Source organism: Cydia fagiglandana, chromosome 9, assembly GCF_963556715.1.
Source record: "Cydia fagiglandana chromosome 9, ilCydFagi1.1, whole genome shotgun sequence".
Classification (NCBI taxonomy): domain Eukaryota; kingdom Metazoa; phylum Arthropoda; class Insecta; order Lepidoptera; family Tortricidae; genus Cydia; species Cydia fagiglandana.
In genome coordinates this window covers 5,549,981-5,564,846 of record NC_085940.1, presented here as the reverse complement: position 1 = coordinate 5,564,846, position 14,866 = coordinate 5,549,981, and positions in this window count along the sequence as shown.

Below are 14,866 nucleotides of genomic sequence, written 5' to 3'. Positions count from 1 at the left end.
CGGCCTGTCAGTTGTTCGGAACTGTCCAAATTTTGTTCTAACTGACAGGCCGATAATAATTTGTATTTTTTTCAATTAATTCTATATTTTCGTTAGCTCATTAAGTGAATTGTATATACATATAAATGACAATGTATGAAAATTACTGAATAAATGATATGATATGATACCGTCCGGCGGACTGTTAATCAGTGGGCACCTTTAATGGTGCAATAAAGACTATTAATTTATTTAAATTATAAATTTAGCTTACTAATTAGGTATTTATTAGAGTGTGTGAAAAGCTTCGAAATTCGAGAAACTTAGTAGAGTAACAAGACAAATTAAATGACTTACCTGCTTTTTACGTATTCCTAATTTAATTGAAATGAAACTACAATTAGGTAAAGTTTTCTAAATGTGTGAAATAAGACTTTCAATTCAATTACTTACTTACTTTTCTTCCTCCTCCTGCCTCCTAGCCTAGTCGGTAGTGACCCTGCCTACGAAGCAGAAGGTCCCGGGTTCGAATCCTGGTAAGGACATTTATTTGTGTGTTCATCACAAATATTTGTTCCTTGCGTTATGGATAATTTTCTATGTATATCGTCGTCTAGTACCCACAACACAAGCCTTATTGAGCTTATCGTGGGACTAGATTGATCTGTGTAAAATTGTCCTATCGTTTTTTTTTACTTATACAGACAGGATTGTGTATGACATCAAAAGGTTATAGTTATAAAAAAGCTAAAAACATGAGGTAAACCAAAAATCCCTACTAAACCTTATAAGCTGGTCACCCCACCGGAGGCATCAGAGTTATCCGCACATTCCTGAGCTAATCGAATGAGTTTCAGCGCAAATTGCTCACGAAGCTATTGAGTTTTTCCTGGAGAAGGGTTAGTTTTTACCAAGAGATTAGGCAAGAACTGGAACACAGAACTTTGCCACTTGTTGCGGTACAGTCGAGGTCAAAGATATATTTATACTTTTTACCTTATTACAAAGGAGTAGGGTGCAAAAGTGTAAACATATTAACGTTGACTGTACAAAGGATGTGTTAATACAGAGATAACAATATTTATTTCTTTTACAAAGCGGCAAAGTTGTTGTTTAACACCTTTATTATACTGATACCTGAGCAAAAGAAAGATTGCAAAATAAAACTACCGCGTAGCGAATGGTTCGAAAAGTGGAATCATGAGCGCTGCGGGGGTTTGAAGGCACGGGGGTCAAACAAACTTTAAAACAGCATTTTTCATCACGCCGATGCATTTTCTGTCGAAAGTGATTTCTGTGATCACCGCCGTCACAGCAAATGGCATATCGGAGGCCTCGGCCCGGGCACGGCCCGGTCTAGCGTGAGTCATCCTTTAGCCCCCATTCGCATCAGAGCTTATTCAACGCGCGTTAAAAAAGCGCTTGAATCTGTCCGCACTCTAAATTCGATTTAACGACCAAGGCTTAAAGTCGAAAGTCCAACAACGCTTGAAATAAAGCGCCACCGCTGTCGTTTGAAATGTGAATACATATATGTGGTATTATCTATGAAAAGGGACCTTATTGTCGATGGCGCTTACGACACTAACATCGATGAGCACAAAACGTAGTAGTAGAAAATTGGAGATTCTGGCCCTTTTTAGTTATTTTGATTTCCAATTCAGCAATTAAGTTTCTTTGATTACTGAATCATTCAATGTTGCTGTCTATCCAATGCGGAGGTCAATTTATGTTATGTGACACTGATGAACTGATCAGTCATTGGGTTTAATGTCCCTTTGTAGTTTTTTTATAAATAACTCGTATACGGTGACTTGTAGCAAAAAATGTTCTGATACATAAGTAATCTACATCAAATTGTCTACATTAAATATTCTATACACTTTTTCGCTAGGTTCAATATTTAAAAAAATATTTAAGGTGGAAAGTTAATTATGATCAATTGTCAATAGTTTTTATAAATAACTCGTAAACGGTGGCTTGTACAAAAAAATGTTCTGATACATAAGTAATCTACATAAAATTTTCTACATTAAGTATTCTGTACAGTTTTTCGCTAGGATCAATCTTCTTCTTCTTCAACCTAGCGTTTTAGCTAGCGTCCGGTCTTCAGCATCCTCTGGTATGAGATTGTTCTCTTCCATGTCCGTTATCACGACGTCTAGCCAGCGCTTCTTAAGCCTACTACGGCCGCGTGATCTAGGGCCTTGGAAAGTGAGGTTAAGGCATCTATTTCCGACGTAATCCACCGGTCTACGGCGTATATGGCCATACCATCGGAGGCGACTTTCCTGCAGCTTATCCACTACGTCACGGATTCCGAGGCTGCCACGGATGTGTTCGTTACGTATGCAATCTAGTCGCGTAACGCCACACATCCATCGCAACATCTTCATCTCCGTGACGTGAAGCTGCTGGACATGCCTTCCGAGGATAGGCCAGGTCTCGCTACCATATAGTTGGTATTTGTAATATGGGCCTTGTTGCCTGAATTAAATATCTAAATAAATAAATAAAGACTGGTCGGATGATGCTCTTGTACACAAGGCCCTTTAGCTTCACTGGTATCCTGGGGTCGAAGAGGACACCGGTTACTTCTCGCCATTTTGCCCAAGCAGCGCTAATTCAGGCTTGGAGGTCGTGATCGATTTCACCCGATTGGTGCAGCATGAACCCAAGGTATTTTAATTTATTCGTTTTCACGACAAATTCGTCTCCTACCTTTATGGGGTCAGGGTCCGTGCCGCCACATGCCGTGTACTCGGTCTTCGCAACATTTAGTTTTAGACCGTCGTTTTCTAGCACACCCTTCCATTGGTTCATTGTATGCTCCAGTTTCTGTTTGTCCTCATCTGTAAGTGCAATGTCGTCAGCGTACATGATAAGCCATGGAGATGGTTCGTGGACTTTCGCTGAAACTGTTGTCTAGCACTACGCTGAACAGAAAAGGACTCAGGGCTGAGCCTTGGTGAACACCAACTGTGATCGGGAATGGGTGAGTAGAGTATCGCCAACGGTGGTCCTTACTATGGATTCCGAGTTGTGGTACATGTCTCGAATCATGTCAACATAGGTTTGTGGCACATTCTTCTCCTTCAAAGCCCACCAGATTACCTGGCACGGTACGCAGTCAAAAGCCTTTTGTAGATTCAGAAAAGCCATATGCAAGGGCTTTTTCTTTTCTCTGTAGGCTTCGACTAGCATTCTTAGGGCAAAAATGGGATCTATAGTGCCACAGTCAGGACGAAACCCATACTGACATTCCGAGACAGTGCACTCTTGCCAGAGCCTTGAGTCGATTACGCGCTCGAAGAGTTTCATGGTGTGACACATGACCTTAATACCGCGGTAGCTTCCACAGTCCTGTACACTACCTTTAAATAAATAAATAAATAAATAAATATTATAGGACATTCTTACACAGATTGACTAAGTCCCACAGTAAGCTCAAGAAGGCTTGTGTTGTGGGTACTCAGACAACGATATATATAATATACAAATACTTAAATACATAGAAAACACCCATGACTCAGGAACAAATATCTGTATCATCATACAAATAAATGCCCTTACTGGGATTCGAACCCAGGACCATCGGCTTCGCAGGCAGGGTCACTACCCCCTAGGCCAGACCGGTCGTCAAACCTTTGCCTTTATAAATTGGTGTTATAATGCTCAATCTACTTATATGAGTTGGGCATCTTGCGTCTGATGAGGATGCGATTAAAAAGGTCGGTAAGTATGATCACACCACGAGGACCTATCGCCTTCCACACTTCAATAGGTATGTCGTCAGGGCCCACGGCCCTTTCGGTTTTTCATGTTGCAAAGGCAATTTTGTACCTCGTCTGGTATAATAGGGGGGCGTTTTTAGAACTAGAGTCCGTCACGTAATGGAATTCCACACACCAAAAAAAAATTTTTTTTTGACTAAAAATGGGTTGAATTAAATCTACTATTTATATATTTTATGAAAATGTTACTTTCTTTCTATATAAATTATTTATATTCCTAATAAATCACTTTAAACTGAATGACAGCGAATGTGACGATCCATTACGTTACAAGTTTTAGGCAGGTTTTAAGTGAAGATCGGAGTGTTTTAAGTGAACCAATTTTTATTTATTGAAATAAAAAACAATATTAATTTTCTAAAAACTAATAACAACTGCAGTACTAAGTATTACAATAAAGTTATTTAAAGAAGTCTTTCCAATACGTCACATTTTTCGTTTTAATTGTTGCTTTGCAATCATTTTGTTATAAAAAACGTAAGGTAAAGGCATTATAAAAAGTTCTTTTTAATAATTATCATATATTATTCTTGCAAATGAGATCGAAATCAGTATCAATTATCCTAAAAATTAATATAAATTCTAATAAAATCAATCACAGCCACAGTAGGACAAAGTGACGTTATGAACCATAATATCGCGTTTAGGAACTACATGAAGGGTTTACATGTGCGGAAAATAGCTACTTAATTTAATACCTACTTAATGTTGTACTAAATTAAATAATTTAGTAATTAATACCTATTGTTATAGTTTAACTTAACAGATTTTGAAATTTCCTGCAGTAATTATGCTTTCGACTGCAGGAGTATTGCAGCACGATAATACTGCCGACTGCATTACTGCTACAAAATCAAAATAGATGTTGCTGCCCAGTTTTTTTACATTTGCAGTTAGCAGTATTATCGTACTGCAATACTGCTGCAGTCGAAAGCATAACCTGCGCCTGCCACTAGCGTTTCTTAGGTCGAGCCGCCACTGGTGCTAAGTAATTACTAGTAGGTCGAGTAGTTAGAAGAATATAGCTAGAATAAAATTATTTGTGTGTTTTTAATATCACTCTACCTACTATATTTTGGCAACTTAAACTGACGGCATGTAAACCGTGCATTTTCATTCCATACGTCACGTTTTTTTGTTCCACTAATACATCACGTAACGTTTTGGATGTGACGTAGGCATGCCGGTTGGTTAATAAAGCGAAATAGCGGTCTGATCGTTTGAATTTTCTTAATTATAATTATTTGATATCATACAACACATAATAATCTAACGTAATTCATAAATATTTAGTCAATAATTGACTCCTTATCTTCAGTTTAATTCAGTTCGTCGTGGAAAACAAATTTCTGCACATCGTGACGCACAACCTACACTAGCTTTTTTCGAGCCCAATTGCCTTGTAAAACCTAAACACCGGGTAATTATAGGAACATAATGTTACGAATGTTACGATCATGTAAAAATCCGTATGATATTAGTAGATTTTTGCTACTAAGTTGGTAAAAACTCCGTGACGTTGGTGGAAATTCCACTACGTCGATATTGAAGGACAACAATAAATTAAACTTTAATGCATATTTTTACTTTAGGTGCTAAAAAATAAGGTTTTTAATAGATTTTGGCTGGTATGATCTTATAACACAACAACCAGGTTCGGGCCTAGAAGGAGCCAGATATACAGGGTGAAATTTAAATCACTGGCCATATTCATTCCCGGCACTAGGTTACACTTAAGGAATCTATGTAGCGAAAAAAAAGAGTACACTTTTTTTTAATTTTCATTTTTCAATTTTTAAATATTTTCCACGAGTCGTGGTCACCCTATTACCACAAATGTAAACAAACCTAATAGTAGGTTTTAACAACAACACCAGCAAAACCCTTATCTGACCTTCACTAAACCTTATAATCGTTGCAATACGGTCCACCCAGTTAGTGTTGGCGATGGTAGGCAGGTTTATCAATTTCGAGGGTAGTCTAAACTAAACCATTCCGCGCTAGCGGTAAACATAACGGTAAGCATAAATGATTAGTCACTCGTCACTCGCCAACCTTAAAATAATAATCGCGCGCGTACTAAGGTTAAAAAAAATGTTTTCGAACCGGGAATATTACGAAGTGGTACGGTGTTATTTATTAAGTAGTGAGTGTTTACGTGGTGCACAAAGATTATAAGAAATTGAATCCGTTCCACGCCTTCGCAGACAAGGATTGAATCCAAGAGTACCATCTCGTGGGACTTTCGTTCATTGCGTCGATTTTTTATCAAATGTACGTAAGTTGATTCAATTTTTTAAATACGCCTGAATGCAAAGATTCCTGACCTAGTTTTTATTCATTGTTTTTAAGCCACGGACGTTTTGTTAATAATCATTAGTCAGAAATAACATTTTAGATTAAAAATGGGTTGCCTTTGCATTTTGACGGTTCTAAGCCCGTTAATATGAAAGGAAAAATTAGCAACTTATGTAGGTAATCTCGCTGCAATAGGGTTCATAATTGGTGACGCGATTGCAAACAGCGGGAGGGGCGGGGTGTCAATGACCTTAACTGATAAGAGAGAAGCGGGTGTAGTGGGTAGTTGTCGGTTCACCATAACGTACGAGGTTTTTAGGACAACTTGATGATGAGTTATTTCGAAAAAAATGTACTGAGCGGTATTAAAAGAAAAAACACGTGTTTAATATTTTTTCGAGTTCTTTCGGTTGTTTCAATTTGGCCAGTGAATTAAATTTCACCCTGTATAATATTTGGATCCAAAGTATGCAAAGTGTGCATGGGACACTCAAAAATCATCTCCCTTTCTTCAGTTTTTGTCCATTTTCTTTACTTTAAAGTACCATTTAATCAGTTATTTTTACCATAAATACTCAGGTAATAAATCACTTTACAATTTTTGTATAAATGTAGTACACTTTAAAACAGTATTTGACGGTAAAAAAGTATACCAAAGTCGTAGGATAGTGATATTTAACCCAAACATTTTTTTCCGAAAACGCCCAGGGGCAACAAGTCCAAGATTAGGGGGCAGTTCCGGAGGAGACACATTTGCGTGTTGCGTGTTCAGTAACTCGTTAAAGTAGCTACGCCACCTCTCGAATAACTTTGCAGTTAGATACTTTGCTGATTTGGCTCCTTCTTATAAATAAATAAATATTATAGGACATTCTTACACAGATTGACTAAGTCCCACAGTAAGCTCAAGAAGGCTTGTACAAATACTTAAATACATACAGCCGTATTCATAAACAGTTAGAGCATTGATCATCAGTTGCTGATAACCGGATGTCACAAAACGTGATTCATAAACGTTTATTATCGCTAAACAGTTGATCATCTCTTTATTAAATCCTCGGAAAGTTACGGAGCCGTGGACCCTTCTTTATCTGCTTATTATCCCTAAAATACAAGATGGCGGTCACAAAACAGCTGATTTTGACAAGACAGCATTTCACAAATTCGTGCAAACGTCGATGAGACTTGTATCGTAATTTAGTGATTTGGGTTCTTTTTGTTTAAAAAATCTCTAAATTTAATAAATGAGTGGTTTAATATGTGTAAATAAGGAGATAAACCATTACATACCTAGATATAGTGCGTAAATAGCGGGAAACCTAGATATTGCGCCTTTGCTAGGAGTTGTTTTCATGATTGTGTGTCGCATTCATCAAGATGCAAGCAATTTATGCGATACGAGCTGTTATACATAAGACTAGACTTCACGACTGGGGCACCGGCGTCGGATAAAGCACCTCACCAACCTATATACCTATCATAAAAGAATGAAAACTACTACAGCGCAAAGAAGTGAGTATACCTACTTTTCTTACATACTCATTACCTGCCATAAAACGTTGATTTATTATAAGATTACGGTATTCTCAAACTCTAACTAAAAGGTATTAATTGTGCACATATTACATAGGACCCTGTAAGGGCACAGCAATATCAGCAATACTGAAGATACTTAATTGAATAATATGGGCAGGTATATAGGTACCTTTATTGTGGGACATATCATATTCCAATTTGTAGGTATCATTATCACTAAAATATAATATACCTATCAAAATAAACCATGGTTGGCCTACTTTGGTTGGATTTCTATGCACTGTCAACGCTGCCACTGCACTGAATGCTGAGTTCTGTGTGAAGTCCACACTGAGCAGAGTTAAGTTTTGACATTGTGATAGATAAATAAACATATAAACATATTTCATGTGCTAATTTAGGGAAATCAAACAACCCACTTAAATAAAACAATTTTATTACATTTAACAATCATCAAACTAGTTAATATTTTTTTCTTTATTTCAGTACAACCAACTTCATTTGCTGGCTGGTTAGATGCCAGAACAGTGTGGCCACCAGATTGTGTAGCCAGCTCCGGACAATAGCTGATGGAATACTCGCAACCTGAAAAGAACACAGTTTCAATTAATATATTCATTGAATCAACCTATATCATCTTTTATTTTTAGTTTAAGTACAACATCCTAATGGATATGGCGATATGGAATAATTTCCATATTGTTGTGGCAACTATATGGAATAATGGATCTCCATCCAGGCAGAGATTCTGTTGTAGTTTGTCAATACCATAGCTATCTCACAGCAAAACTTAAGAATTACATACATGTCTGTTTTGTTCATAGTTACATATTACTTGTACCTAGCGTACCTACACTGTTACTTACCGGCAATTGTAATTTGAAAAAATCAAATTATACAATAATAACAAAGTTATGAATTGAAATGCTAATATACTTTTAAACAAATAATTAACCTACACAGGTGTGTTATGATTGATAAGAAGATTATGTAAAAATCATATTGATATCTATGTTGGTTTTAAATTACATAACCTACCAACAGCGACGCTCCTGTGAATAATGAACATTTCTGCCTCATTATGAATTGTGCAGTTTGCCTTTTAATGCGGCAATTGGCTGAGATGTTTCACTGCAAACATTGTCACTGTCTAGTTGCATATACATATAAGTGCTTAACTCTGCGCCCAAGCTAAACAAAAAAGGTTTGAAGATAAATCGCCACTTCACTGATAAATTGGTTCCATCGTGGTTTTTTTTTTTTTTTTTTTTATTATGAATGGGCTTACTCATGGCCACAGACTAGCCGAGGCGTAGACGTGGCCTACGATGGAGCGAGCTCGCCCAGAAGGTGCCTGTTCACTCTTGATTTGAAGGTTGCCGGGTTATAAGAACACGGAAATATAGACGCCGGCAGGGAATTCCATTCCTTGGCAGTGCGCATAAGGAAAGTAGAAGCAAAGCGCTTCGTGCGAATTGGTGGAATATCTACCATGTAAGGATGGAAACCGGCCGTGCGTCTAAAAGTCCGATGGTAGAATGGGGACGGTGGTATAAGCTCGTGTAGCTCTTGGGCACACTCCCCGAAGTGCAGCCTGTAGAATACCGACAGGCTGGCGACTTTCCGCCGATGGGCCAAAGACTGAAGCTTAGCCGTTAGCTTCTTGTCGCCAATCATCCTCCTGGCTCTGCGCTCCACTGAGTCCAAAGCGGCGAGTTGGTATTTAGCTGAGCCATCCCACAGGTGGCTGCAATACTCCATACACGACCGGACTTGAGCTTTGTAAAGTGTTAGAAGCTGTCCAGGTGTGAAGTATCGCTTCACCTTATTTAGGACGCCCAGCTTTCTGGCCGCAGTTTGAGCTTTAGACTCAATGAAGCTGCCGAAGCTGAGGACTGAACTCAGCTCCATGCCGAGGAGTTCCAGGCTGTCGGCAATAGGTACAGATGCTCCCCGGAAAGAAGGAGTCAGGTCGAATGGACTCCGTTTTGCGGAAAATAGACACGTCTGCGTTTTGGAGGCATTGAACGTGACCAGATTGTCATCACCCCACTGGGAAACGAGACTAAGGGTCAAGTTCATTCGCTCAACCATGGCCTCTCTCTGTGAACGTATATCCTCCCTGCTGTCCCCTGCACTAGCCAAATATCTCTCAACAACCGTACTGTCATCTGCATAACCTACAATGCTGGGTTGCAGCATGTCGTTAATGTGGAGCAGGAAAAGGGTTGCGGAGAGAACAGACCCCTGAGGAACACCGGCGTCAATGGCCATGAGGTCCGAAGAGCAGCCATCAATAACTACTCTGATCGACCGTTCACTCAAGAAATCAGATAGCCAGCTACAAAAGTCAGCAGGGATGCCGTATGCAGGAAGCTTGCTAAGGAGACTTGCGTGCCAAACCCTGTCAAAGGCCTTCGAGATGTCCAGTGAAACAGCAAGCGCTTCACCGTTCCTCTCGATGGCCTCGCCGCAGCAGTGCGTGACATACGCTAAAAGATCCCCAGTAGACCGACCTCGGCGAAAGCCATATTGACGGTCACTGAGCAGATCATTTGCTTCGAGGTATGCCAGCAGCTTGCCGTTAAGTACCCTTTCCATGACTTTACAGAGCATGGAGGTAATGGCGATTGGTCGGTAATTGCAGGGATCAGCACGACTACCCTTCTTGGGTACTGGCTGCACGTTTGCAAGCTTCCAGGATTTCGGCACCGTTCTTGTTAGGAGAGAGAGGCGGTACAGGCGTGTCAGTACAGGAGACAACTCAGGCGCACACTGCTTTAGTACACGTGCAGGTATACCGTCTGGTCCATTGGCCTTATTCACGTCAAGATTCTGCAGAGCTCGGCGTACCTCTTTTTGATGTATAGCAATTCTCTGCATAGAGGAACTGCATTGAGGTAGCGTAGGTGGAAGTTTTGAGCCTGCATCTAGACGTGAATTGCTCGCAAACAGAGAAGCAAACAAGTTAGCTTTCTCTGTCGCGGAGTGGGCCAGTGTCCCATCAGGTTTCTGCAGAGGTGGCAATGTGGGTCGGCAGAAGTTGGATTCGACCGCTTTCGACAGGGACCAGAACCGCTTGCTACCAGGAGGGTAGGAGGCGAGTTTGGCCCCTATTCGACTGACGTGGTCGAATCGAGCCTTTTGAAGCACCCGTTTGCAGGACTTGGCAGCTGAGTTAAAGGCTTTTTTCCTCGCGCGAACCCTCTGTGCTCCAGCTTTGGTATCGCGGGCTAATACCCAAGCCTGGTATGCAGACTGCTTAATGGCCTCGGCTCTAGCACTAGGTTGGTTAAGTATGTTCCACTCTGTTATGCTATGTTAAGTTATCCACTAATTCTAATTATAAACAGCTCCTAACTAGCTTAGTTAGCTCTGCTCTTCTAGAAAACACCGATAGTAAGTCAAATAAAATGTCAAATAAAAAATGAAGAGGCCGTAATTTTTTGGGTGTCGAGTGTATGTTCATGAAAATACTACCACATTTTACGTTAAGTAATGAATAAAACGTGAAAAGGGAGGAGGGAGGCCTTTGCCCAGCAGTGGGACACTCTAGACTAAATATAAAAATGAATAACCAAACCTTGCTCACCTGATTTATCTTCACCGATCATTTGATATGAATAGTGTCAATATCGTTCGTGTTTCGCAACCAGAACAAAATGTGTTGGAATCCGTGGTATCACGGTGGCGATGGCGCGCAGGCGGGCTTGCGGTGATTTCTTGCTGTGATTTCTCCAATTCTTGACTCCGTCCTCTTTACCTCACAATATATTGAAACTATAACCAATAACACATAGGTTTATCAATATTGCTTGCAAAGAACTCATAATTAGGTACTTGTAACTTTAAAAAGGAAACATGTCTGATTATCAGCCTATGATATAGGTGGTTATACTTACCAAGTTTTGTAAAATTTCCAGCCGTGCAATATTATTTATATGTTTTTGTGATGCAGAGGCTATTTTAATATATAATAACCCAGAAAACTGGCCAAAATTGTACATCGTATTTAGGGATTGCAAATATTCGAAACTTTCAGGTATTCGAATATTCGACTTTTTCTGACGACATATTCGAATATTCGAATAATTATTAGAATATTATAAAAAATAAGAAAAAAACCGAGAAATCGGTTTATTATCCTTTTATTCAAAAGCTTTTTTCACATATTGCTAAACATTATGATATTTTGCAGAAATCCACTTAATTAACTAGATTTTATCATCCTACTATGAGATGCCCACATTTATAAAAACAAGTAAAACGCCTAAATAAGATGTATTCAATATTTCTAGATAAAACTTTTATTATAAATGCGTTGCGTGAAATAATATAACTTTAACCATCCAAACACCTAGGTATTTAAGATATATTTTTTAGTAAATAGTTAATTATTTTCTGATTTAAATTAACTTGTAGTCACTCAGAGGCATGTAAAAAGGCCTTTAATTCCATTGTATTTGGAATCTTTATTGACTTTATTTATTTTGGCAAGTTTTTATTTCTAATGCTCGACTTAATTATATAATATTGGAATATTTAAGGGAAAAAGTTGACTACTGGGTAGATTATTCGTCAGCTAAAGGTGCATAGTTACTTAGATAAGTTAGATTATCTAGTTGGGCAGGTTTGGTATGATCAAATTTGAGAATTGCGATAAGTGCGGGCAAGGTTTTGTCTTCAAAAAATCGCTTAACGTACGCTTGCACTGAATAAACAGAATGATCCTTTAACTTAAAACTTACGCACCGTAAAAATAACATACTTTTTGATTTCATTTTCTTTCAAATTGAGTTAAGTTTCAGTGTATTCAGGAAGTCAATCGAGAGGAATACAGTAAAAATATTATTTCCTTCGTATTTGGGTACCTACCGTTCCTCATTCACTGTAAATATCCGGAAAACACACAGAAACTGTAACTACAGCGGATGAAATAGATTTTTTATAGTAGTAAAAAATATTCGAATATTCGAAAACTGAGCGGCCGAATATTCGAATATCGAAACAGGTCGAATATTCGACAAATTCGAATATTCGAATATTCGAATTGCAAGCCCTAATCACATCTAAAAAAGACGACTATCTTCAGTGATATAATATTTAAAACTTACAGTACTAACTAACTTATTTACTTGCTTTTTAATGGGACATCAGTTAGCCGCGACCATGACCAGTGAAACCTGTGTCGAAATGTCGGTAAATAAAGGTAATTGAATAATTTCTTCCAAGAGAAACCTGAGCACCTCATAACCTACACGAGTGGGTTACACTCCACCCAGATAGACTACCTACTCATAAGTCATGAGTGACTGAGTCATGGGTGTTTTCTATGTATTTAAGTATTTGTACAAGCCTTCTTGAGCTTACTGTGGGACTTAGTCAATCTGTGTAAGAATGTCCTATAATATTTATTTATTTATAAGAAGGAGCCAAATCAGCAAAGTATCTAACTGCAAAGTTATTCGAGAGGTGGCGTAGCTACTTTAACGAGTTACTGAACACGCAACACGCAAATGTGTCTCCTCCGGAACTGCCCCCTAATCTTGGACTTGTTGCCCCTATTATACCAGACGAGGTACAAAATTGCCTTCGCAACATGAAAAACCGAAAGGGCCGTGGGCCCTGACGACATACCTATTGAAGTGTGGAAGGCGATAGGTCCTCGTGGTGTGATCATACTTACCGACCTTTTTAATCGCATCCTCATCAGACGCAAGATGCCCAACTCATATAGATTGAGCATTATAACACCAATTTATAAAGGCAAAGGTAGTGTACAGGACTGTGGAAGCTACCGCGGTATTAAGGTCATGTGTCACACCATGAAACTCTTCGAGCGCGTAATCGACTCAAGGCTCTGGCAAGAGTGCACTGTCTCGGAATGTCAGTATGGGTTTCGTCCTGACTGTGGCACTATAGATCCCATTTTTGCCCTAAGAATGCTAGTCGAAGCCTACAGAGAAAAGAAAAAGCCCTTGCATATGGCTTTTCTGAATCTACAAAAGGCTTTTGACTGCGTACCGTGCCAGGTAATCTGGTGGGCTTTGAAGGAGAAGAATGTGCCACAAACCTATGTTGACATGATTCGAGACATGTACCACAACTCGGAATCCATAGTAAGGACCACCGTTGGCGATACTCTACTCACCCATTCCCGATCACAGTTGGTGTTCACCAAGGCTCAGCCCTGAGTCCTTTTCTGTTCAGCGTAGTGCTAGACAACAGTTTCAGCGAAAGTCCACGAACCATCTCCATGGCTTATCATGTACGCTGACGACATTGCACTTACAGATGAGGACAAACAGAAACTGGAGCATAAAATGAACCAATGGAAGGGTGTGCTAGAAAACGACGGTCTAAAACTAAATGTTGCGAAGACCGAGTACATGGCATGTGGCGGCACGGACCCTGACCCCATAAAGGTAGGAGACGAATTTGTCGTGAAAACGAATAAATTAAAATACCTTGGGTTCATGCTGCACCAATCGGGTGAAATCGATCACGACGTCCAAGCCTGAATTAGCGCTGCTTGGGCAAAATGGCGAGAAGTAACCGGTGTCCTCTTCGACCCCAGGATACCAGTGAAGCTAAAGGGCCTTGTGTACAAGAGCATCATCCGACCAGTCTTTATTTATTTATTTAGATATTTAATTCAGGCAACAAGGCCCATATTACAAATACCAACTATATGGTAGCGAGACCTGGCCTATCCTCGGAAGGCATGTCCAGCAGCTTCACGTCACGGAGATGAAGATGTTGCGATGGATGTGTGGCGTTACGCGACTAGATTGCATACGTAACGAACACATCCGTGGCAGCCTCGGAATCCGTGACGTAGTGGATAAGCTGCAGGAAAGTCGCCTCCGATGGTATGGCCATATACGCCGTAGACCGGTGGATTACGTCGGAAATAGATGCCTTAACCTCACTGTCCAAGGCCCTAGATCACGCGGCCGTAGTAGGCTTAAGAAGCGCTGGCTAGACGTCGTGATAACGGACATGGAAGAGAACAATCTCATACCAGAGGATGCTGAAGACTGGACGCTAGCTAAAACGTTAGGTTGAAGAAGAAGAAGATTGATCCTAGCGAAAAACTGTACAGAATACTTAATGTAGAAAATTTTATGTAGATTACTTATGTATCAGAACATTTTTTTGTACAAGCCACCGTTTACGAGTTATTTATAAAAACTATTGACAATTGATCATAATTAACTTTCCACCTTAAATATTTTTTTAAATATTGAACCTAGCGA